This window comes from Dermacentor andersoni, chromosome 4, assembly GCF_023375885.2.
Source record: "Dermacentor andersoni chromosome 4, qqDerAnde1_hic_scaffold, whole genome shotgun sequence".
Classification (NCBI taxonomy): Eukaryota; Metazoa; Arthropoda; class Arachnida; order Ixodida; family Ixodidae; genus Dermacentor; species Dermacentor andersoni.
The window spans coordinates 207,608,179-207,634,307 of record NC_092817.1 but is presented as its reverse complement, the minus strand read 5'-3'; the positions used below and the strand labels follow the sequence as shown (position 1 = coordinate 207,634,307).

The following is a 26,129-nucleotide window of genomic DNA, read 5'->3' as shown; positions in this document are numbered from 1 at the left end:
CACAAAACAGGCTACACTTAAAGCACAACGATAGCGGCGAACACAGTCGGCGATCGTCGAAAATCTGATCAGCGGGTCAAGCGCGTCGGCTTTTATAGAGCAGTCGTCGAATGTTCCAGACTAATCGTTGGGACCCGCGTGCCTTCCACAAAGTTCTACACCATTCGCGTCAGGCGAATAAATCAGATAACACAAGGTTCGGCGACAACAGACTGCGGATAGAAGCATCGATAACTTTCCAGAAACTTCGGATACATGCAAGCGCGTCCCGCGCTGTGCGATAAGATTTGTTAGGCGGCGGAACGTGGTCGCCCGATAAATATAAGTACACGTGTCAATACCCCCCTCATAAATAGCATCGTCCCGATGCTACAAATATCAGAGAGGGAAACACAAAAGGACACTTATTAAACATAAGTAACAAAACAACGAAAAGAAATCAAGTCCAAAGGTCAGTTATGCGAAGTCCCAAAGTTCGTCAACGCTGGTGATACGGCTTGAGTCGCACAACGTGGACAATTTCAGGTCGTGAGCGGCGCCGCTGTGACAGCGAAATGCCGTCTGGCACGACCTCATAGTCCAGTGCGCCAATACGTCGGATGATCTTGTACGGTCCGAAATAGCGACGCAAGAGCTTCTCGCTCAGTCCTCGTCGGCGTATAGGGGTCCAAACCCAAACACGGTCACCGGGCTGGTACTCGACAAAGCGTCGTCGGAGGTTGTAGTGTCGGCTGTCGGTCCTCTGCTGGTTCTTGATCCGCAGGCGGGCGAGCTGTCGGGCTTCTTCGGCGCGCTGGAGATAGCTAGCGACGTCAAGATTTTCCTCGTCAGTGACGTGCGGCAGCATGGCGTCGAGCGTCGTCGTCGGATTCCTGCCGTAAACCAGCTTAAACGGCGTGATCTGTGTTGTTTCTTGCACCGCCGTGTTGTAAGCGAATGTTACGTACGGCAGGACTGCATCCCAGGTCTTGTGTTCGACGTCGACGTACATTGCTAGCATGTCGGCGAGGGTCTTGTTCAGGCGTTCCGTGAGACCATTCGTCTGCGGGTGGTAGGCAGTTGTCCTCCTGTGGCTTGTCTGGCTGTATTGCAGAATGGCTTGGGTGAGCTCTGCTGTAAAAGCCGTTCCTCTGTCGGTGATGAGGACTTCTGGGGCACCATGTCGCAGCAGGATGTGCTCGACGAAAAATTTCGCCACTTCGGCTGCACTGCCTTTTGGTAGAGCTTTAGTTTCAGCGAAGCGGGTGAGGTAGTCCGTCGCCACGACGATCCACTTATTCCCGGATGTTGACGTCGGAAACGGCCCCAACAGATCCATCCCAATCTGCTGGAATGGTCGACGAGGAGGTTCGATCGGCTGTAGTAACCCTGCTGGTCTGGTCGGTGGTGTCTTGCGCCGCTGACAGTCTCGGCATGTCTTGACGTAACGGGCGACGTCAGCGGTCAGACGCGGCCAGTAATACTTTTCCTGTATCCTCGACAGCGTCCGGGAGAATCCAAGGTGCCCAGCGGTTGGATCGTCGTGTAGGGCGTGCAGTACTTCTGGACGCAGCGCTGACGGTACAACAAGAAGGTAGCTGGCGCGGACTGGTGAGAAGTTCTGCTTCACGAGCAGGTTGTTTTGTAGCGTGAACGAAGACAACCCGCGCTTAAATGCCCTAGGGACAACGTCGGTGTTCCCTTCCAAGTACTCGACGAGGCCTTTTAGCTCCGGGTCTGCTCGCTGCTGTTTAGTGAAGTCTTCCGCGCTTATTATTCCAAGGAAGGCGTCGTCGTCCTCGTCTTGCGGCGGGGGATCGATGGGGGCGCGTGATAAGCAGTCGGCGTCAGAGTGTTTTCGTCCGGACTTGTATATTACAGTGACGTCATATTCTTGCAATCTGAGGCTCCACCGCGCCAGCCGTCCTGAAGGGTCCTTTAAGTTAGCTAGCCAACACAACGCGTGATGGTCGCTGACGACTTTGAATGGCCTGCCATAGAGGTAAGGGCGGAATTTAGCTGTAGCCCAAATGATGGCGAGGCATTCCTTTTCAGTCGTAGAATAATTGCCTTCCGCTTTTGACAGCGACCGGCTAGCATAAGATATCACCCGTTCAAGTCCGTCTTTCCTCTGGACTAGGACGGCACCGAGGCCTAGGCTACTGGCGTCAGTGTGGATTTCAGTATCGGCGTCCTCGTGGAAGTGTGCAAGTACCGGCGGTGACTGCATGCGTCGTTTGAGTTCTTGAAATGCGTCGGCCTGCGGCGTCTCCCACTTGAACTCGACATCACATTTCGTTAGATGTGTTAGCGGCTCAGCGATGCGTGAAAAGTCCTTGACAAAGCGCCTATAGTAGGCACACATGCCAAGGAATCTGCGCACTGCCTTCTTATCGATTGGCTGTGGGAACTTTGCGATGGCAGCTGTCTTCTGCGGGTCGGGGCGAACTCCAGATTTGCTGATGACGTGGCCTAGGAATAGAAGCTCATCGTAAGCGAAGCGACACTTTTCCGGCTTCAGAGTGAGCCCTGATGACTTGATGGCCTCTAATACTGTCGCAAGCCGCTTAAGGTGATCGTCAAAATTTCCGGCGAAGACGACGACGTCATCCAAGTAAACAAGACAGGTCTGCCACTTCAATCCTGCTAAAACCGTGTCCATCACGCGCTGGAACGTCGCAGGCGCCGAGCACAGTCCAAATGGCATAACCTTGAATTCATAGAGGCCGTCTGGCGTGATGAAGGCGGTCTTTTCGCGATCCCTTTCGTCGACTTCTATTTGCCAGTAGCCAGACTTGAGGTCCATCGATGAGAAGTATTTAGCATTGCAGAGCCGATCCAATGCGTCGTCTATCCGTGGGAGGGGGTATACGTCTTTCTTCGTGATTTTGTTCAGTCGACGATAATCGACGCAGAAACGTAGGGTTCCGTCCTTTTTCTTCACTAAAACAACTGGAGACGCCCACGGGCTTTTCGACGGCTGGATGATGTCGTCGCGCAGCATTTCGTCGACTTGTTGCCTTATAGCTTCGCGTTCTCGCGTCGAAACTCGGTAAGGGCTCTGGCGTAGTGGTCGAGCGCACTCTTCGGTTATTATGCGATGCTTTGCGACTGGTGTTTGTCGAATCCTCGATGACGTCGAAAAGCAGTCTTTGTATCGTCGAAGCAGACTTCTGAGCTGTTGCTGCTTAATCACGGGGAGACTTGGATTTATGTTGAAGTCTGGCTCGGGAACTACGGTCGTCGGAGTAGATGCAACAGAATCCGAGAGGACAAAGGCATCGCTGGTTTCCTGAATTTCCTCGATGTATGCGATCGTCGTGCCCTTGTTGATGTGCTTGAACTCCTGGCTGAAGTTTGTCAGCAACACTTTCGTGTTTCCTCCGTGCAGTCGAGCGATCCCTCTTGCGACGCAAATTTCACGGTCGAGCAGTAGACGTTGGTCGCCTTCGATGACGCCTTCTACGTCAGCGGGTGTTTCGGTGCCGACCAAAATAACAATGCTGGAGCGAGGCGGGATGCTCACATGATCTTCGAGCACACTCAAGGCGTGGTGACTACGAGGGCTCTCCGGCGGTATCGCTTGATCTTCCGACAGCGTTATTGACTTCGACTTCAGGTCGATGATTGCGCCGTGTTGGTTCAGGAAGTCCATGCCGAGAATGACGTCTCGTGAACACTGTTGCAGGATAACGAAGGTGGCAGGGTAAGTCCGGTCATGAATGGTAATTCTTGCCGTGCAGATTCCACTCGGCGTGATGAGGTGTCCTCCAGCGGTTCGAATTTGAGGGCCTTCCCATGCAGTTTTAACTTTCTTCAACTGGGCGGCGATGTGTCCACTCATTACGGAGTAATCGGCCCCTGTGTCCACTAAGGCGGTAACTGCGTGGCCATCGAGAAGCACGTCGAGGTCGGTGGTTCTTTGTCTGGCGTTGCAGTTAGGTCTCGGCGTCGGATCACGGCTGCGTCGTGTTGAACGGAAGCTGGAACGTCGCGTCGTCAGGTCGTCTTTCGTCGTCGTATTCTTTGCTTCCATACTTCGTCGGGACGGCGGCGTGTCGTTATATCGTCGAGTTAGTTTCTTCGGCATCTTCGTCGGCGGCGGAGGATCTTCGTCAGTTCGACGAACAGCAACCGCACCTCCATCGGTTGCTGCTTTTAGTTTTCCGGATATGGGCTGACGGACCGGCCCCGGGCTGGGCCAGTGTATGGTCGGCGCTGTGGCGACAGGTAGCGGCCTGGTGACGGCGAACGGGACGGCCGTCGAGGGCTCCACTGAGTAGCGGCGAGGTAGTCGGCGATGTCACGAGGGCGTTCACCTTCCCTCGGGCGCTGTGCGTTGACGGCGAAGCCTCGCAATCCCAGCTCGCGGTATGGGCATCGGCGGTAAACATGGCCGGCTTCGCCGCAGTGGTAGCAGAGCGGGCGGTGGTCGAGGGCGCGCCAAATGTCCGTCTTCCTCGCGTAGGTGCGCTGGGCGACGGGTGGTCGTACTGGCGGCGGCGGCGGACGACGGAATTGGGGCGTTGCAGGGCCCTGGCGCGGTCGCGGAGGGGGACCTTGACGGCGTGCGACGGCGGCGTAAGTCATCGCTTCTGGCTGAGGCTGCGGTACTTGTGGTTGCACCTCAGGAACTCCAAGCGATCGGTGCACCTCTTCTTTCACGATGTCGGCGATCGAGGCCACTTGAGGCTGCGACGATGGCAAAACCTTGCGCAGTTCTTCGCGCACAATGGCCCTGATTGTCTCGCACAGATCGTCCGTGGCCAGTGATTGAATTCCGGCGTAGCTTGTTGGCTTGGTGCGGCGGTCGAATTGCCGGTTCCGCAATTCCAGTGTCTTCTCGATGCTCGTCGCCTCACGAAGAAACTCGTCGACGGTCTTCGGTGGGCTTCTGACCATTCCGGCAAAAAGTTCCTCCTTTACGCCTCGCATCAAAAAACGCACTTTTTTCTCTTCGGACATTTCCGGGTCGGCGTGCCGGAAAAGACGGGTCATCTCTTCTGTGAATATGGCGATGGTCTCATTGGGTAGTTGGCCTCGGGTTTCCAGTAGAGCTTCGGCCCTTTCTTTTCGGACAACGCTCGTGAACGTCCTCAGGAAGTTACTGCGGAACAGGTCCCATGTTGCTAGGGTGGACTCCCGGTTCTCGAACCAAGTCCTCGCGGCATCTTCCAAGGAGAAGTACACGTGTCGTAGCTTATCCTCAGAGGTCCAGTTATTGAAGGTCGAGATCCTTTCGAAGGTTTCGAGCCAGGTTTCAGGATCCTCTGACGTAGCTCCACGGAAGGTAGGGGGCTCCCTGGGTTGTTGAAGTACGATGGGTGACACTGGGGCAGCCATTGTGGTTGTCTTGGCCACAATCTTCTTGGGCTTCTCAGGTAGAAGTCCGTGCTCCGGGGGCAGCTGTTGTAGACGACGGCTTTCTCGATGGTCCAGGACTACACTGGTGCTCTCTTTGCGGTCCGGGCTTGGATCACGGCTTGTCGGGGGCGTCCGGTACATGGACGAAAAGCACCTCCACCAGATGTCACGTGGTCGTGACTTCAAAGAACACAGTAGCAGTACTGTGAAAGACAAAACTAGCTTTTATTGGGCGAACCTGTGCCCACAAAACAGGCTACACTTAAAGCACAACGATAGCGGCGAACACAGTCGGCGATCGTCGAAAATCTGATCAGCGGGTCAAGCGCGTCGGCTTTTATAGAGCAGTCGTCGAATGTTCCAGACTAATCGTTGGGACCCGCGTGCCTTCCACAAAGTTCTACACCATTCGCGTCAGGCGAATAAATCAGATAACACAAGGTTCGGCGACAACAGACTGCGGATAGAAGCATCGATAACTTTCCAGAAACTTCGGATACATGCAAGCGCGTCCCGCGCTGTGCGATAAGATTTGTTAGGCGGCGGAACGTGGTCGCCCGATAAATATAAGTACACGTGTCAATATTTTTAAAGTGCGGCCCCTGGGCAAATCAAGGAGATCAGGATCAACGCTCGCAAAAACGTCTTGACAATAGATGTGAAAAATTCCGCAATACTTGAGATGATAAAGACCATTCCACAGTTAAGCGCAATCCCCATCCTCTCCTTTATTACTTACGGGAAGGAGACAACAACTGGAGTGACGTCCGACGTGGAGCTTGAAATCAAGCATGCGGACCTCAAGAGTTTTTTGAGGTCATCGGTGCACATTCTTGAGATTCACCGCTTGGGGCACTCCCGATGTATCAAGTTAACGTTTGCTTCTTCGACATTACCAGCTCTGTCAAAGTGGGGTACGTGATACACCGTGTACGACCATTCATTCCGAGGCCTATTCAGTGCCGGAAATGTCTCAAGAGAGGACACGTGAGCGCTATTTGTAGAAGCAAAGCCACCTGCTCGCGTTGCGGCGGAGAGCATGATACCACCGACGGTGAGGTGTCCTCATTTAAATGTTCCAACTGTACTGGCTCTCACGAAGCGACTTCGAAGGAATGTCCAAAGATGAAACAAGAAGTTCGTATTCTTCGAAAAATGGCAAGAGACCAATCTTCACGCAAAGAGGCTGCTGAATCTGTTCGCCAAAGTGACCAACGCTCGCGACAGAAACGTCACAAAGCCATTTCAGAAGAAGTACATAGCGGCGCACAGGCGCCACGACCACCTCTTACTGTGCGTGCATCGAGAACGGTAACGACGCCTAGTGCTAATTTTAGGTCGATGACAGCACGCGGCAAACACTCACCTCCACCGGCTGATACAGACACGGAATGGCCTTTGCTGCCCTCTAGGCCGACCGCTATGCCAGCGGGCCGTAGTGGTCCTCTGCGCTATCAAGCCAAAAATGATAGGGCCAATGAAACCGGTGGCACTAAAGGCAAGCAAGGAGATGAACACAATGAGAAGGAGAGCGTACAGGAAACGCTGAAGCACCTGGTGGAGTCAATGTGCGTGATTCTCGGTGGTCTCCAGAATCGAGCCGCTAAAAGTGCCCTTCAGGTGCTCGTCGTGCTGGAGCCCCTTATCGCAGCTCTTTACGTGCTCTAAACCTTTTGTTGGGCGCTTGTGCTGCTCACGCAGGGGAGGTCCACACACCAGCTTCGTCCTAGTACCTTTATATTTAAATTCACTTGAATTGGTGACTACAGACTTGATACGGAGCCTGATAGTGGCTTCACGGATGAGATTTCTGAATGTATTATCAGATTGTTGAAGACGCTTTAGCCGTTGCGCATCCCCGTTTCTATGTCATCATCATCCCTCATCACACCTTTATGTCCCCATTCTCCCTCCCCTTTGCAGAGTAGGAGGCTAGAGCGCGTTAGCTCAGGCCGACTTATCTGCCATCTTTCAATTAAATTACATCTCTCTTTAATTTTTTATTTAGCAAACAAAACATTCAATTTTTCATTTGCAAACAAAACTTCGACAGAATTTATCAATTTTACCTTAGATTTTAACCAGTTTCAGCTTGTTACGCTGCCCACATGGGGTAATTATATCTTAGATTTGATCTTCACAGCAGCTCCTGAGACTGTTGATCAAATTGTGTCTATTGATGGTTTTAGCGATTATTCCTTACTGCAAGTAACTCTCAACGTACCCTCATCTTTTACAGGTTTCGCTACTAAAAAAATACACGATCATAATAAAGCCAATTGCAACGTATTGAGTTCGGAATTAGATGTATTTTTTCCCACATGCTGTTACTGTGATTTCATAGTTGGTCGGTGGATGAGAATTGGATACATTTCAGGAATGAGAAGTCGGCCTTGGTTAACCAGTACCTCCCTCTCATTACTATAACCAATTATAAATCTAACCTATGGTTCACCAGATCACTACGCTTACTGAGAAACAGGAAGAAATGCCACTACAAAAGCGCTAAACGCTTGTGCACGCAAGCAGCTTGGGACACGTACAAGGAAAGCTTAAAAATTTACTGTTGTGCCATATTTTCACCTAAACATAAATACTTCACTCATGACCTGCCAACTCTTCTAAAATCTAACCCGAGAAAGTTCTGGCACATTATAAGCCCACATCAGTACCACATTAACATTTCTTTACAGAACAATAACAACACTCCCATTTCAGATATTCACTGGGCTTCTACTTCCAATACCTATTTTTCTTCTACATTCCCCACAGAAGACCAGCCTGATCTTCCAGATGTATCGGAGCTAAACTACCAATACATGTCACTAATAGAAATAATAGTTGGCGTCCATGCCTGATCAATAACCTCAAGCCAACCACATCCTGTGGCGTTGACGACATTGATTCTCATATTCTCAAAAACACCGCCATGGCATCTAGTAACGTTCTGTCTGAAACCTTCAGGCAATCTTTAGGGAATGGCGTGCTGCCCTCAGAGGGGAAGGTCATCATCACCATCAGACTGGTTACGCCCACAGCAGGGAAAAGGCCTCTCCCATACTTCTCCAACTACGCCGGTCATGTACTAATTGTGGCCATGTCGTCCCTGCAAACATCTTAATCTCATCCGCCCACCTAACTTTCTGCTTCCCCCTGCTACGCTTCGCTTCTCTTGGAATCCAGTCCATAACCCTTAATGACCATCGGTTATCTTCCCTCCTCATTACATGTCCTGCCAATGCCCATTTCTTGATTTCAACTACGACGTCATTCACTCGCGTTTGTTCCTTCACCCAAACTGCTCTTTTCTTATCCCTTAACGTTACACCCATCATTCTTCTTTCCATAGCTCGTTCCGTCGTCCTCAATTTAAATAGAACCCTTTTCGTAAGCCACCAGGGTTCTGCCTCGTACGCGATTACTGGTAAGACACAGCTGTTATACACTTTTCTCTTAAGAGATAATGGCAACCTGCTGTTCATGATCTGAGAATGCCTGCCAAACGCATCCCAGCCCACTCTTATTCTTCTCATTATTTCAGTCTCATGATCCGGATCCGCGGTCACTACTTGCCCTATGTAGATGTATTTCCTTACCACTTCCAATGCCTCGCTACCTATTGTAAACTGCTGTCCTCTTCCGAGACTGTTAAGCATTACATTAGTATTTTACAGATTAATTATTTAGACCCACGCTTCTGCGTTGCCTCTCCAGGTCAGTGAGCATGCATTGCAATTGGTCACCTGAGTTACTAAGCGAGGCAGTTTCATCTGCGAATCCCAAGTTACTAAGGTAATGTCCATTAACTCTGATCCCCAATTTTTCCCAATCCAGTTCTCTGAATACCTCCTGTAGACACGCTGTGAGTAGCATCGGAGAGATCGTATCTCCTTGCCTGACTCCTTTCTTTATTGGGATTTTGTTCCTTTCTTTATGGAGGACTACGGTGGCTGTGGACCGCTATAGAAATATTTCAGTATTTTTACGTACGGCTCGTCTACACCCTGATTCCGCAATGCCTCCATGACTGCTGAGGTTTCGACTGAATCAAACACTTTCTCGTAATCGATGAAAGTTATATATAAGGGTTGGTTATATTCCGCACATATCTCTATCTCCTGATTTATAGTTTGAATATGGTCTCTTGTTGAGTGGCCCTTACGGAATCCTGCCTGGTCCGTTGTTTGACAGAAGTCTAAGGTGTTCCTGATCCTATTTGCAATTACCTTTGTAAATACTTTGTAGGCAACGGATAGTAAGCTGATCGGTCTATAATTTTTCAAATCTTTGGCGGCCCTTTTCTTATGGATTAGGATTATGTTAGCGTTCTTCCAAGATTCCGGTACGCTCGAGGGCGTGAGGCAATGCGTATACAGGGTGGCGAGTTTTTCGAGAACAATCTGCCCACCATCCTTCAACAAATCTGCTGTTACCTGACCCTCCCCAGCTGCTTTCCCCCTTTGCATAGCTCCCAAAGCTTTTTTTTTTTTTTTACTTCTTCCAGCGTTACTTGTTCGATTTCAAATTCCTCTAGACTTTTCTCTCTTCCATTATCGTCGTGGGTGCCACTGGTACTGTATAAATCTCTATAGAACTCCTCAGCCACTTGAACTATTTCAACCATATTAGTAATGATATTGCCGGGTTTGTCTCTTAGCGCATACATCTTATGCTTGCCTATTCCTAGTTTCTTCTTCACTGCTTTTAGGCTTCCTCCGTTTCTGAGAGCATGTTCAATTTTATTCATATTATGCTTCCTTATGTCAGCTGTCTGACGCTTGTTGATTAACTAGGAAAGTTCTGTCAGTTCTATTCTAGACTGAAAGGTAGCAAAGGTCATACCGATATTTAAGTCAGGTAAAAAACACGCACCGAAAAGCTACCGTCCAATATCATTGACATCTAATGCTGCAGCATGCTAAAACATGTAGGTGCATCGAGTGTCTACATTCACCTGTAAGCCAACAGATTTTCTTTTCTTATGAACACAGACTTCGGAGAAACTTCTCTTGTGAGATGCAGTTATTAGAATTAACAACTGATTTGCATACTAACATGGAAGAAGGTCTACAAACTGAATGTGCTTTTCTTGACTTTGATAAATCGTGTCACCTCGTAGCACATTGCCGTTTGATTTTGAAATTATCTGCTCTTAAATTAGATTCTCATACACTAACATGGATTCTCAATTTCCTTTCTAATTATCAGCAATTTACAGCAGTTTTTAATTTTTCTTCTCCTCTTTCGCACGTTACTGCAGGTGTACCACAAAGCAGTGCTCCTGCCCCCCCCCCCCCCCATTACTATTTCTAACATACCTTAATGACTTACCGAATAACATTTCCTGACACGTGCGCATTTTTGCAGACGACTGCAGTCTTTATCATTCGTTCAATTGCGCAGATGATCATACAATCATCCAAAAAGAACGCGAAGTTATTTCTTATTGGTGTAACCTTTGGCTCATGAATCTTAACGTTTTTAAATGAAAATTATTTCCTGTAGCAGCAAACATACTAAATCTTCGTTTCTTTATCACATAAATAACGTCACTAGTTTGCGTATGTGGCAGATCAGGCATTCGATTTGTTCCTACGAGGTGATATCAACGTAAATATGCTTGTTTCTACTAGTACACAAGAAGAAGTTACTTCAGTGATTATTGTAAATGGTTCCTCCGATCACATAAGTAAGCCAACATGTACAACCGAGTAAACAAAATTACTATTAATTTTACTGATTACAAACATTGATAACAACCTCATAGCAGCCGATGTAGTTTTTACCGACATCAGCAACATCTCGGTAGTTGATGTTCGCTGACAAAGCGAGAGGCGCTATTAGGTCGCCGGACGGCTCCCTTTTCCTTCCCGGGGTCCACTGTAACGAAAAAGAGTAACACTATCTTGGGCCACCCACTCCAGCGCTTTCTGCCCAGTTCCCCCGTGACACGTTTTTGAGCGTTCAAACGCACTAGTTTGCCACGCATATCGGAGGCCATACGCAGGCTTCGCGGCGGCGGCGCTTGACGGCGCTGAGGGTTTTTAGGGAAGAGTGAATAACCAATCTCGCTAGAGTACACGCCTAAAACATAAGTTGTTTCAACGATGGCAATACGTTGTGTCGCTATAGCGACTAACTGCTAGCGCATTACCGTCGACAGTCATTGTGAGATAGGTTCAGCCAAATTGCGCTGATTCCGCCCATAACCTCCCCATCAAATTTTTCCATAAAACAAAATAGCGATCTCTTTCCCTTACCCGTCATTTCGTGGCGAAACTGAGCGCGCATCCACTTTCATGTGTGCGGGACATATTTTTTTGTAACCACAGAAATTCAATTGTTCAGCTGTGTCCAGCTGAACGATCTGTGTGTCGGAAATAAATAGGTGCTGTGACAGCTTCAGACACCGTCCTATTACTGCGGAACTTTTTATGGTATGTGAGAGATTAACATCACTTCAATTAGTCTAACCAGAAGTTCTTCTTTCCGAACACTTTAGTGGGTTGAGTGCTCAGAATTGAAGCGCGAAAGGTTTTTACGACGAAGCTGTCCGTAACTAGGATGCCGAGATTTTTTCGCTTCCTTACACGCCTTACCGGCGGCACTGCTGCGCTAGAAGCAATGGCTTGTAACTCAGCTTTTGTTTCCATACGAAGAGCACAAGTTAAAAATGCTCTGAAACCACATGATTGACGACGAGGGGCGCGCAGTTGCGCGTTGATCAGACTACGCTGCCTGCCTGGTGGTCCTCGTCGGAGATCTAAACGTACACAGCTCAAACCCGGAAACAAAGCAGTGGTTTGGTTCGCGTACTGCGTGGAAGAGTGTGAACTCGGTTACTTCAACGATCCGATTTAACCATCTACTTTACACGGGTCATGTATCGGTTTAACTTCGGCGAAAAACATTTCCCTAATAATAACGGAAAACATGTGTGCGTATGACAGTGACCACAATGGAGTTATAACAGTAATTTCAAAGCCACGAATAAAATAAAGGTTTTGTAAACTGCACTGAAACGAGTGTTTATGTCATATAAACATGTGTTTGTGTATGTATCACACATACTTTAAAGAGAAATATGTGCGTAAGGGGCGCGCATCATCGGATGAGTGCTTGACAAGCTGACCAACATTAGGCAGAACGTATGTACAGGTTCGCTAACGAACTACTTCCACAGGAGTGCATTTTTTCCGTATAGCTCTGCGGGCTGAGTGCGCGTCTATTGCACTCTACTGTCCTGAACCCAGCGTATAAGCAGTTCCTGATCTGCGGAACACTTCTCCATTTTGTTCCGTGCCTAACCCTATGCAGAGGGCGCTCCGCCTGAGGAGGACAGAATGTGCCCTGGGAGACCGCGCTTCGAGGACTAGAGTGCATAGAAAAAAAAGCTGAATTAAAAGAAAGAACTTTGAGACTAAGTGCCCATTACGCGCAGGTGAAAGCACCATCCGATAGCGCACGCTGCCCATTCATCCACATTAGCGGTGTAATTCAGTAATTAGACGGCGCGTTTCGAACTTTCGACAGCTTTCGAGTGCAGTGGGCAAATTAAAACACCAGGTGGCAGTCTTCGATCGTAGGCGCTCTGCAACTAAGGCTGCCATAGTACTCGCTTTTAAAGAATGCGGGCTCCATAACAATACTGTAGGGGAGACAATGCAGAAAAAAGCACCAATGAGCAGAAAGGGGAGCAAACTGAGGGCGTGCGGTCGCGTTGGAGCTCACCAGCCGTATTAGATAACGTTGCACAAGCCAATGTCCAAAGGCAAGCCACTAACTTCGATACAAGCAGTGAACATTTTATGAAGTACATGATGAGGCGGAAGCCTTCGCGGTCGGGATGAAGCATGCTGCAAAATAATAACCAGTGGCGCCAACCACCAAGTATAAAGAACGATATTTCGATTCTTGCGCGGGGGCCATGTTCAATTTATTTACCTTTATTTGTAGTTTACTGCGGGTATTGCATTTATCTTCTACAACATTTCTTTCCCACCAGGCGGGTTTATATTAAAAGTTAGGCTTTATGAGCGGTTGTCAGGCGTATGACCAACGTGTCCTGAAACTGTAAACGAGTCTCTTGTGAAGGAGAATTTTATTACCCGTGGCTGACGTCACTGCTAGCACCTTCTACTAAACATGTCATCCAGGAAGGTAGTTTACTATCCATTCTTTCACAGTCTCGTAATTTATAGAAGCATGACACTTTAATTGCTATATAGGCTATTAGGGGCTGATCCGTTCCCGCGGCCGACGCCTGACTTGACATGCAATGACATGCGAGATGTTGCGCCACAGAGAACAGAAAACACAGTCCACCGTTCAAATTCTAGGGTACCAGCGATTAAACCAACCACACAGAGATGGTCCTCCAGAATACGAATTATTCTAAACAACCCCACCAAATTGTTTAATGTATTGACAATTCATAAGCGCAAAATAAAACCTGCAAGGTGTGGCCTGAATATCAATAAAATTTCATGTATGTGTGGAAATCTATGAGAGTTAGCTCAAGGCTTCATGCTATACTTCTGCGTCATTGTGTTCATAAAATAACCGGTCTTCTATCCCCGTGTTGGCGATTTTAGTTGAAGTGACTGTAGGGCCGTTTTCAACACTTCTCTTCACATAAGAACTGGGGAAGGAATAAGTACACAGTGAACGTATGTCCTACCCCATTCTTTATAATCTCGTGCTTCCCTCATAGCATTGGTTTGGTGGACGAAAAGAAAATGAATGGATTCACGCGCGTAGTATGCATGGTAAAATTTGTGAGGAAGGAAGTTTAATTTATATATAAACCAACTGTCAGCTGAATTTCCTCGAAGACAATGTCCTTCAACTACATTTGAAACAATAAGATCACCCTTTTTTATATGAAAAGAAAAGCGGGCTTATTTGTCAAAGCTAGAATTTTGGTGTGAGAGACAGTGTAAATGGCTGCTTCGAAAAAGTTCTGAAATTCATGGTTCCGTAATGCGCACTCGATTTTCGCTAGACGAGTAAACTGGTTCATGAGGTATACGAGGGGGTACCAAAAAGCAACTGAAATTATCTTTAAAAGGCTGCGTATTTATTTATTTTTTACAAAGCAAGCTTATCACATTGAAGGTACTCTCCATTACACTTAATACGCTTGTCCAATCTGCTTTTCCAATCTTCTAAACATTATTCAAACTCGATGGCCTAAATAGTCGCACGCCTGAGGTGAGTAAGGGGTGAGGGCAGCTGACCTCGCTCCGTGCGTCTTTTAATGTTTCCTCGGAGGAAGAATGACACAAAAGGACTGCGACTTAGCGACGTAGAAGAGACGGGCGAAAAACGAGAGACGAGCTCTGGGTCATCGCGCCGCGTCCAGCAGAGCGTGTTTTCGCATTCCCGCCGCTTAGGAACGCCGCCGTCGCAGCTAGGGTTTGAAGCCATGACCTTGCCTAGTCGCGGTCTAGTTGATGCGTAAAGAGAGAGAGAGAAAAAAAGCATCTTGCTTATGGAGAAACCTGCCCCTAAATACTATCGACTAGTTACCGCAATTTCAGAAGGACATTGTCAAAAGCGAAACTTCAGTCATTACAGGTAAGCTGTTTAAAGACAGACAATTTGTAGCAATATATGCTTCGTTTCGCAATCTAGGCTACACAAGATGCGTGATACAACGTTATTTATTTCATGTAAAGCAGCTGTGTCTCAGATTTCCAAAGTTCAGTGCACGCACTGTCCATCCACCAGATATCTGAAATCGAGAATGGCTGAATTCCAAAGCAATATACACCGTTTCATCGCTTAAACTTCACTGTCCTTAATTGAACGTTCTTGCGTATATGAAAGACCACTGAAACAAGCACCATACTCTAGTGCATAGTCCATGACCACTAATTCGCTACCCTATTTGAATTTGAATTGGTATACAATTAAAAAAAAAGTGCAGCCAATGATGCATTAGGAAGGATGATGTTCGTCGCGCTAAAACAAATATTGAATAGACGACAGACTGAGAAATAGGCAACTGTTGACAAAACTCAAAGCATGAAGTGTAAATATTATTTATTTCATTCCTAACAGATTTGTCGAGGATGGTGGCAAGAAGTATAGAACTTAACACGAATTGCATCCGAACGCATTTTCCGCAATTTACGCGTGCATTAGGGACGTCGTTGCATGCGTTGATACGCTTATTCAAATGCGGTGACTGCGACATGACACGCCGCGGTTGCATGATATTTATCATTGCATCAGAACGTATGCTTCAGGGAAAAGCGAATATCCTTGAAGGCACTGCAATCAGTGACAACAATATTTTTCCCCGGAATGCCTCATTAGCGAAGGTGGATATTGGTAAATCTGAATTACTGAAGAACTAAAACATTTACAGCAGGCCCAATGCGCTTGTGAGAAACAGCGTTACGCGCACTTGGCCTGAAAAGCTGAAATTAAGTTATATGCTAAGAGAAGCACAACGCACGTAAATTATGCATATGCAAAGCACAGGCAGGCATTCCATGTGAAGGGACACATTCCTGAAGTGGTTAATTAAATATTTTTAACTTAATTCAGTGCGCACGGGTGCCTTTATTTTAATTCAATGTACCGTATAACCTATGCAATATTATTAATGACGCTGATGTGCCGCGCAGGTACCAAATTTAATGCCATGTAATGTTGATGATTTATGCAGTATACGCCATTCCCAAACGTTGCCCTAAATGCAAGGAACATTGATGCCTGAGACGTAGACGCGCACATGTCACGACGATGGAGACGGCGTTTACCGTTTGTTCATAGATGAATGGAGAGGTGTAAGAGAGAAGTTCAGACCATTATGTAAACGCATTTCCGGATTCTGTTTCCCTTCGTGTCACACTTACATAAGAATGTCATAAGAAGCCAACAAACACGGACACCAAGGACAAAATAGGGAAATTACTTCCGCTTAATAAATGAAATGAAGAAACGATACGTTAATGGAAATTAATGTGGATGAAAAAACAACTTGCCGCTGGTGGGAACCGAACCCACAACCTTCGCATTTTGCGTGCGATGCTCTACCAATTGAGCTACAGCGGCGCCGAGCAAAGCGCAAATTAGAATCAGCTCATGGGAAGGGCGAAGCCTGACAGCAGCTTCATTTTACACCACCGTTTACGTCACGCAGGGCTTGGACCGTGCTTCGTGGTGCCATGTGCGTAAACAGGTAAACTAAACCTTCTAATTTGACTTGAGGAAAATCATTTGAGACCAGGTATTATAGTGTACACGGCCATTCTAAAATGAAACGTACCTGCGTATAACCACGCCTCACATCACTTTCTAATTTGATGTATAATGATGTTGCGAATGGCGAAAGTGGTCATGAAAAGCGTTTTAATAAACAGAACGCTGCAGCAGGAGATATGCTTTAAGTAAGTCGAGCAGGGCACATGTGCGAGTATATTTCACTGATTGCCCGTATGGCTGTAGTGCACATGGCGCCACGGTTCTTGTAAGAGGGAGAATATAAATTTTACACTTAAGCATCGTCTTCTTCATATTTAGCCAAATGGCGTTGTATCGTTTCATTTCAGGCTCCTTGTCTGCATAAAGTGCTGCTCATGTACTTTGACTTATGAATATTGCTGCATTATTTTTATCGTGTCGAGATCCTCCATTTACGCTCCCAACGAACCAGAACTTACTTTATGTTCCGGTCGACGGGTGCCCTTTTGACGGCGTTAATAGATACTGGAGCCCAGGTATCCACATTGAGTTGTAACCTCCGTCGTCGACTGAGGAAGCTTCTGACGCCCGCTACTCCACGAGCCGTATGCGTGTCACTTCGGTCGTCGGCAGATTACAGTGCTGGGCCACCTCGTCGGGGCTTCGGGTATTCAACCAGACCCAGAGAAAATTCGTGCTGTCACGTCGCTTCCTGTACCGCAGTCTGTCAAAGACGTCCGAAGTTTTGTAGGCCTCTGCTCCTATTTCGCGCTTCGTTAAAGACTTCGCACCGATGGCCCGACCACTTACTGATCTTTTGGAGAAGGAATTGCCGTTTACGTGTGGCCCCGCTCAAACTGCCGCGTTTCCCCACCTCACAAAGATTCTCACCAAGCCACCTCACTGGCCCACTTTGACCCGTGCTCTCCTACAGAGGTGCGTACCGATGCCAGTGGTCACGGTATCGGAGCCCTCTTAGCCCAGCGCCAGCAACATAAAGATCGTGTTATCGCCTACGTAAGCCGTATCCCAACAGCAGCGGAGCGCAACTATTCGACTACAGATCGTGAATGCCTGGCTCTCGTCTAGGCGGTTTCCAAATTTCGCCCGTACTTGTATGGCGCCCACTTCTCTGTCATCAGGGACCACCACGCGCTCTATTGGTTTTCCTTACTCAAGGATCCTACAGGCCGGCTTGGTCGCTGGGCTCTGCGGCAGCAAGAATAGTCCTATGCAGTAGTGTATAAATCGGGCCGATTACATCAAGACACAGACTGTTTACCACGCTATCCAGTGAACGAAGCACCCGCCGACCCTGACCTCGATGCCGACGCTTGCGTTTTCTCCGTTTCTCAGGTGCTACACGTTGCCGGTGAGCAAACCCGTGATGCCACTTTGCGCGCCATCATTGATGGCTTTGCCTTGAATCTTTGCCTTCTGATTCGTCCCTTCGCCTGTTTATTGTGTGAAATGGTGTAATATACAGTCACAACGTACGCCCCGACGGTCCTGCCCTACTCGTCGTCCTTCCTAAGCACCTCTGGTTAGCTCTTCTCAAAGAACTTCATGATTTACCAGCGGCAGGTCATCTTGGCATCTTCCGCACCTATGACCGGATTCGCCGACGCGTTCTTGGCCAGGCCTTGCCCGCTACGTCCGGAAATACGTTGCGGCGTGTGACAAATGCCAGCGCCAAAAAACACCATGACGCTCCCTGCCGGGTGCTTTCAAGCGCTCGACATTCCTTCGGAGCCGTGCTTTCACGTTGCCTTGGACTTACTTGGCCCTTTCCCTCTATCCACGTCTGGCAACAAGTGGGTCCCTGTGACGAGAGATTACGCCACGCGCTACGCCATCACCAGAGCGCTTCCAACAAGCTGCGCCACAGATGTCGCCGATATTATTTTACGCGACGAGATTCTGCAGCATGGTGCTCAACACCAACTGCTCACTGACCGTGGTCGGACATTTCTTTCTAAAGTCATCGCCGACATCCTGCAGTCCTGCTCACCAAGCACAAGCGTCTTACCATCTACATAATAATTGTCTCACGGAACGTCTGATTCGCACCCTAAAAGACATGTTTGAAAAATATGTCTCGACCGACCATACTGATTGGGACAGTATGGTAGGGATTGCCCTACCCTATGTCACTTTTGCATATAATTCTTTGCGTCACGACACTCCCGGTTATTCTCGTTCTTTGTGTTGTTCGGCCGAGAACCCACATTGCCACTGGAAGCATCCCTTGCATCCGCCGCAGCAGGGGCCAGCGAGTATGCACTTCACGTTATCACCAGGGCAGCCCAAGCACGCGAGATTGCCCGTGCTCGCCTCCTGACCTCCGTACAGAAGAAACAGCGTTAGTACGATCGCCAACACAGAGACGTCCACTTTTCGCCTGGATCTCTGGTACTCCTGTGGACCCCGACTCGGCACATTGGCCTGTCAGAAAAACTCCTGTCTCGGTACACAGGCCCATATCAAGTGCTGCGTGGCGTGACTCCAGTTACGTACGAAATCGCCTCAACCGGTACCAGTGCCTCATCTGCCCCGAATTCCACCGACATTGTGCATGTTGCATGCCTCAGATCATATTACTCTCCTGTTCTCACCGATATATAGACGCACGGGGACGGTGGTTCTACCGCCGGGGATATTGATACAGGCATATTGCGTGTTTCGTGCGGACGATGCACGCGGGCGCCCCGACGGAGACGACGAACGCTTTCTGGCTCTCGAGCTGTCTGCTGAACTTGCCAGCACTGCAGTCATCCTTTGTAAATATACTTTGTATATAGTCTCCGGTTCTTAACCCTTCGATCGCGTAACCATATGATGACTAGGTGATGTAAACACACAAAGCATCAAAAAAATAGAATCTGGGGTTTTACGTGCCAAAATCATGATCTGATTGTGAGGCACGTCGTAGCGGAGGACTCCTGAATAATCTGAACCACCTAGGGTTCTTTAACGTGCACCTCCGTCTAAACACACGGGTGCTTTCGCATTTCACTCCCATCGAAATGCGGCCGCCGTGCCCGGGATTCGATTCTGTGGCCCCGTGCTTAGCAGCTTAACACCGTAGCCACTAAGGCTGCAACCACCACCGGTCTTACGCAGCATCAGAAAATATTGTCATGTAAGTCGCACGAACTGTTGATCAGCTCCCAGTATATCGCACTACAGATAACGTGGCTTATCAATCTCAGCAACTTCAGCGTGCTATTTATTTCTTCAAGCTTGATTTTGTTTGTGCGTGTAATTGCTGTGCTTCCTGTTTTTTTTTTTTGCAAGTCTTCGGTATTACAATTTTGGTAAGTCACTACCTCAAGAGAAGTATCGGTAATATTGATAAAAATACAATGAAAGCTATGCAAATGCTGCTTGCACAGGTGCTTTGTACGCCTTCAGGGACACGCTTTTTCGAAGTAGTAGAATAAAAAACTCATATTAATCTAATATTAAAATTTTTAGTTTCATCATTATGACATACGTTCGCATTAGGCATCTGAAGACAATGGTATTTGAAAGCAATTTCATTGTTTGTTCTTCTAGACTGCCTGTGTTCTAAAACGTGCTTTACAAATTAGGTTCTCTGTACGCTAATTTGGCACTGAGAGGCGATTCTCTCGAGAGAAGGGCGAATGCCCCAAGTGACGTAGCTGATTGCGTGTAGCACGCCCTTCGAGAAGCCCAGCAGAGCTGAAAACCGCTGCGCTCCTGTTGTTGGCTGCCAAAACCAAAACAGGGTTGCCACTTTTACACGTAGTCAGCTGCGTCTCATGGGGGTTTTAATAAGAGCTTAGCGCCTCCGAGGGTGAAATGAGCGTACACAGTAGCAAATTTTACAACAAATATACCTGTAAAGGATGTTGACAAACTGCATGGAGGCTGAGAGGTAATTTCGCCCCATAATTTTGGGAGATCGCTGTTTTCGGGCTTCGCCGAGAGCAAAACCAGCTGGGCGCTCGGCGGTGAGTCAGGAGGCGCTCTTTGGCGGCAGAGAGCCCGCGTCGCCACGTCATGACATCTTAACCTGTCGCAAGTGCAGTCTAGAAACGTGGGAAACGGTGTGACGTTGGGGGCTCTTTGGCCCGGAAGCGCGGACGCAGGCGCCCTGCCTGGGACCGACCACGGGCAAAGAGTCATTTAGGGCGTCAATGGGCATGCCTGGGGTACAAAGGGGCAACTTAAAGCCAGAGGGATCGGTGACCCGATGCGCGGTCTCTTGAAAGACAGGCTGGCATCGGAGACACAATCCATCTCTGCACTTAGTTTTATGGGCCCGCCGGAGGAGACGACCCACGCACAAGACGGCATGGCATGGTGAATCGGTGGGTGCGCTTCGGCAGGGGTGCCCTTTGCAGCACGCATTGCGTGATGGTTTTAATTAAGGTGTGAAGACGGGGCGACATAGGTGTTCGTTCCCCGTAAGTGTTCTTCAATGTGTCGGGAGACATTCCCATACTTGTCGCAGAGCAGGACGGTTGGGATGTTGTTTGGTGGTTCCTTTCTCTCCCTCTATCTCTCTGAATGTTCCGAGGAACGCAGGGAGAGGGTGAGAGAGAGAGTGTCTAATGGGTTACAGCCCAGTTGACCCAATCAAGTCACTGAGTTGTCATGATTTGCCGTGAAGGGATTGGGGAGGAGCAACTGAAGGGTTAAAACCTGGCTCCCGACCTCTCACGGGAGTTCCGGGTGCAGGAAAGGTGCTCTGCACTTTCGACTGTGCCGAGTTAAGGCGCCGGTCCCAGTGTAACCAAACGGTCTTGACGCACAAACAGTGGTATGCAGTATCGGCTATGCCGAGTTTATATGTCATACCCACTGTAAATAGCGGTCGATGTAAATATTGTGTACATAAAGTATTTTCTCCAAGTGCAAACGTCTATGGCGTCCCATCTCTGATGGAAGAGGAGAAGCGACGACAATGGCAGCTGAAGAGAAGTTTCTCTACCAAGTACGCTGGTTACGCCAGCTTGGAGCACTCTGTGCTACGAGAGTAGGAAGTAGAAAATTTAGTACATCGGTACGCAAGCCTTGCCGATGATTAATGCAAATGAAGTTATCTTCAAATGTGGTGGTTCTTGGGTATCTAGTATAAACTTGTATGAGTATCGCGAAAAAAAGAAAGCTTATTGTTTGTGTATACAGTATATCGACAGTACTTGTTCACGAAAACTCTGGCCACCAAAACGCATAAACCACCCGACCAAGCATAATTTTCATCTTTCTTTATTGCAATTACTTATGGTTTAATTACTGGAAATATTGCAATTACTGATTGTCTTCCGGCCTCTTCCCTAGTCCAGGTAATTTCTTGATGTGAACCGTCAGTGGCGTGTGCTCTGATACTTGTCCCCTTGCGACCGGGCACTGCACCACAAGCCATTTATTGACTTGGGCAGGTCCATATTTGTACCCTCGAAATGCACCAGTAAGGAATGTATTAATATTATTAGTATTATTATTATTATTATTATTATTATTATTATTATTATTATTATTATTATTAAAGATTATGCATATGTTCAAGCAAGGTCACTAATTACGAGGACATAAAACAAGAGAACCGCGGGGATGTGAGCGCAGTCGAATAAACAAAGGTAGCGCTTGCGGCACGCGCACGCTCGCCTCAGTCCGACGGGGTGGCAAGAAGTTAAAGAGCCAACTGTTGTGTTTTCCAAATATGCAACGTGCGGCGGGTAAGGAGTACGAAGTCATGCCCGGGTAACTTGTGCGAAACGCTGCAACACCCGTCGCGTACTTTTCAGATGACTGCGAGACAGCTCCTCCTTGCGGGTTCAAACGCCCAGTAATAACTCATGAAGACAGAAGAGCTCGCCTGACTCTGTATCTGCGTGTGCTAAGAATGCTCATCCAAGTCTGAGACTATCCGAAAATGTTGGAGAACGCTTTGCGACCAGGCCTGTCCCTCTTTCGGCAACCACCCTTCTTACAAATTTAAATTTGCGCCGGTACTTCGTTTTACCCTTTCCAGTGTTCTTCCGTACTGAAGCAAGCTCACATGGGCACCGGATATCAATGACTACACCGAGAGCTTACCGTTGCCACTTCGACGGCGGCCTCCTCCCTGTCGCAGGCGGCTGCTAGGTCGCCATACGAAGACAAAGCTGGTTGCGCGTGTGCAGAGCACATTGGGCGCCGTTTCGTCCTCGTCGCATGCCCCGGCCAGCGCGATCCGCGAAATTGTCGCCTGTCAACTTTGTGAAACCGGAATCAGTGGGCAGGATGAAATCAAAGCAGACGACGAGTCAGCGCTTTGGTGCGACGCCGCCTACAGCGCGTCGCATTCGAGGCTTTGTCGCACTCCTATATATATATATATATATATATATATATATATATATATATATATATATATATATCAGCCACTTAGCCTGACCACTTAGCAATGGAGTGCGCGATAGAAAAACAGAGGTGTCACGATATGTCTACAATATACTGCGCTTTTCGCTTCGCCGGGGCGAACAGCTTTATGAAATGTCTTTTCTATTTGCTTATACGCTGCCAGTTCACCCTCGCTTAACCAGATGGTTTGACCACCGTTACCAAAGAAGTAATCGTTCGTTTTTATTAAGGCAAGGTTGACATTGGCCAGTGTTCTGTTTGGCGGCGGTCGGCATTATTCCACTACACATGTTTCTAACTAAGCATCTGGAACGATATTTTTTTTTTTGCGTAGGTATTTTAGCAAGTCTGAGAGTCAAAAATGAAATAACTCTACTTCTAAGTTCGTTAAGCCTCTTCATTTATTAAATGCATATGAAAACGCGTAAGCGACGCCTATAAAGCTAGGAATGCTTATTTGCCACAATTAAGTCCATATATATCGAGTGCTTCGCATATGGGGTTTTACTAACTCTCGGAAAGCACGTAAGCCATGAGTAAGCTTGTAGTGTTTGGACAATATACAAAAAATCATGGGGATCCAACGCACTGTGGGAATTGATATATGCGTAGCTTTCTCTCCTCTTTGGTTTCATCGACGAACATTGGCCGTGATCTTGCCGAGAAATGTTTAATACTCTCCACCGTTCAGTGCAATACAAGAGCGGTGAATTAAACGTGACCTTGCGTGCCCCACTGCTGTTTGTCTGCGCACTACACACAGCGAGACACATTGTCCTGGAGACGTTGTTTTGCGCCATTGTTCATAACTTCCGAGAAGGTTAGCATTGTCATTGCCTCACACGCCACCTCGCATCGTGGCTGAAATGCTAAGAAATAATGTAATGATAAAGTTGTACGTGCCAGAACCAAAGTCGGATTATCAGGCATGCCATAGTGGCGCAACCGGCGATCTTGAGCTAACGCTATAGCCGCAAAGCTACCCCGCTGGTTGCGGAAGCATTTATTTGACATGCGGCCGTTTTCGTAGTGTCGCCTACAGACGCTACGGTGCTCTATAGTGGATGGCATCCGCACGCCCTGCGTCCATTGTCCGCTTTACAAAATTGCACGGTGTCTGTATGTCATTAATAGCAGAGATGTAACCGTACTGTACCTGGAACTTAAGTTCATCCAGTTTGTCCGAGACCGCTGTCGTGTTTAGTAGTAGTGCTTCTGTGCGTTCTTACATCTCGTTTATTTTGCCGTGCGCACCCCCACCCCCCTCCTTATATGGGAGGTGCGAGCGAAGAGTGTTAAGGCTTTTATTCACTCGTTTCATGACTACATCTGTTCTACCCTGTTTTTCGCCTCATCTACCTACATCCTTCCTACCATTATATCTATCTCCCACTAGACTGTAATACGTTGCTGTAAAGATAAGCGCTGCAGTTTCTCCAACGCTTTCGCGGGTGGACATGGGCAATTACAGCCGTCAAGAAGCTATTGAGGCGAAGCCCAGGGAGCTCCAGATGGCGTTGGGGCGCACGCAATGGAAAGGTACAAACAAGTTTCTCGCGTCGCCTTTCCTGTCTGCCACGCTCCTGCCATGCATGCTCTGGGCCGCCTCCTGACGCAGCGTGTAAGACAGCGACAGTAGTAGCAGCAGTTGTGTAAAAGCAGAAGGAAGAGGCAAAGACACCTTCGCTTTAAGATACTGCCTCTATCAACGTTATTTTTTTTTTTCAAATCAAAAGCATATATGATGTTGCTGCTTTCAAAACGTACAAAAATAAGCTCACGTCAAATCTGAGAAATGATAAAGAAATACTATATGTTAGATTTATTGCCCGTCGGCGCCTTGAACATTAATGGTATATGATGATATAATCCAAGATCCCAAACAGGCAAAATGCTGTTTGGTGGCAGGAATCTCGTTCGCAAAAACTTAGGTAATTGTTTAAATGAATAATTTGTGTCCTTCGTAAAAACGTTCATGCTAGGCTCGATATCTCTATCCAGTAAGCCCACACAGTGCTTTCATATTTTCCTCCCATTCAACAGAAGTTGTTAGCTGCTTTTTTTTTGCTTTCAAAAATGTCAGAGCGCGGGATATTTGTTGCTTTCAGATCGATCATGCCAAGCAAACAATCCGTCTTCTTAGTGCTATATTGACAGTTATATTTCACTGCTGCTTTCACAATAAACTTTTAAAAATAATGTGCAAATGTTTAGTCGCAGTAATTAATAAAGGTTCTTATAAAGGTACTTCCTTTAAGTACCATGCAATGACAATACTTGCATTAGAATATAGGCGCCTAAGGAAGGAAGGAAGGAAGGAAAAAGTGCAGAAGGAAAGGCAGAGAGGTTAACCGGTTTAGCTTAGCCGGTTTGCTCCCCTGCACATGGGAGCGGGATGAAAGATGAAAGATGGGGAACGGAGAGAGCGAGAGAGAGCACATAACACAGCACACACACATCGTCCGTTAGAGTCCATCACTCTGGCGTGGTACGTGATATCACTGTCACAGCCGCTTCTCCAATCCCGCCTCTTTCGAAAACCGAAGTTGTCCCTTCGTCGACTTCAGCTGCGATGTCTTCTGTCGGCGGCATGTGAAAATCGTGTCGAGGGACAAAGGTCTAGTGTGAAGGTGCGCTAGAACGGATGCCAGGGACTGTCGTTGAACACTATATTCAGGACAATCGCACAGAAAGTGTTCCAACGTCTCCTCGCAAAGACAGGCATTGCAGAGAGCATTGTCGGCCATTCCAATGCGAAATGAGTAAGCTTTCATGAACGCCACCCCTAGCCATAAGCGATAAAGCAGAGTCGCCTCTCTTCGGCGGAGTCCCGTTGGCATATAGAGATGCATCAAAGAGGGCAGGTGGTATCGACGGTTGCTCCGGTTGGTCTGGCTGTTTGGTGTGCGCCATAGAGAGAGCGTGATCTCCTGTGCAAGCACTCGAAGTCTGCTAGCCGCGTCGGATGGTGAAAGTGGTATGGCCTCTTCTTGTGCCTCTTGAAGAGCTGCACGAGCGGCATTATTGGCGTCTTTGCTTGCTATGACGCCGCAGTGACTTGGCAGCCACTGAACCGTCACGTCGTGTCCTTTCTCCTGTGATGTATGGAGTAGGCATCTACTATCGAATACGAGCTGTTCAAATGGCCCGTGAAGCAGAGCTGATAGCACAGATTGTAGGGCTGCCTTTGAGTCGCTGAAGACTGACCATTGTCG

General features: G+C 47.9%; 1 protein-coding gene and 1 non-coding gene across 3 annotated transcripts in view; one reads left to right on the top strand and one right to left on the bottom strand.

The window, feature by feature from the left end:
- The window catches only part of LOC126538488 (FMRFamide receptor-like), a 1,022,731-nt gene that overhangs the window by 713,784 nt on the left and 282,818 nt on the right, over positions 1-26,129 (top strand). The gene's annotated exons all lie outside the window — the stretch shown is intronic.
- TRNAL-CAA (transfer RNA leucine (anticodon CAA)) lies at positions 16,338-16,410 on the bottom strand. The gene has a single exon. It is a non-coding gene; the product is annotated as a tRNA-Leu (tRNA).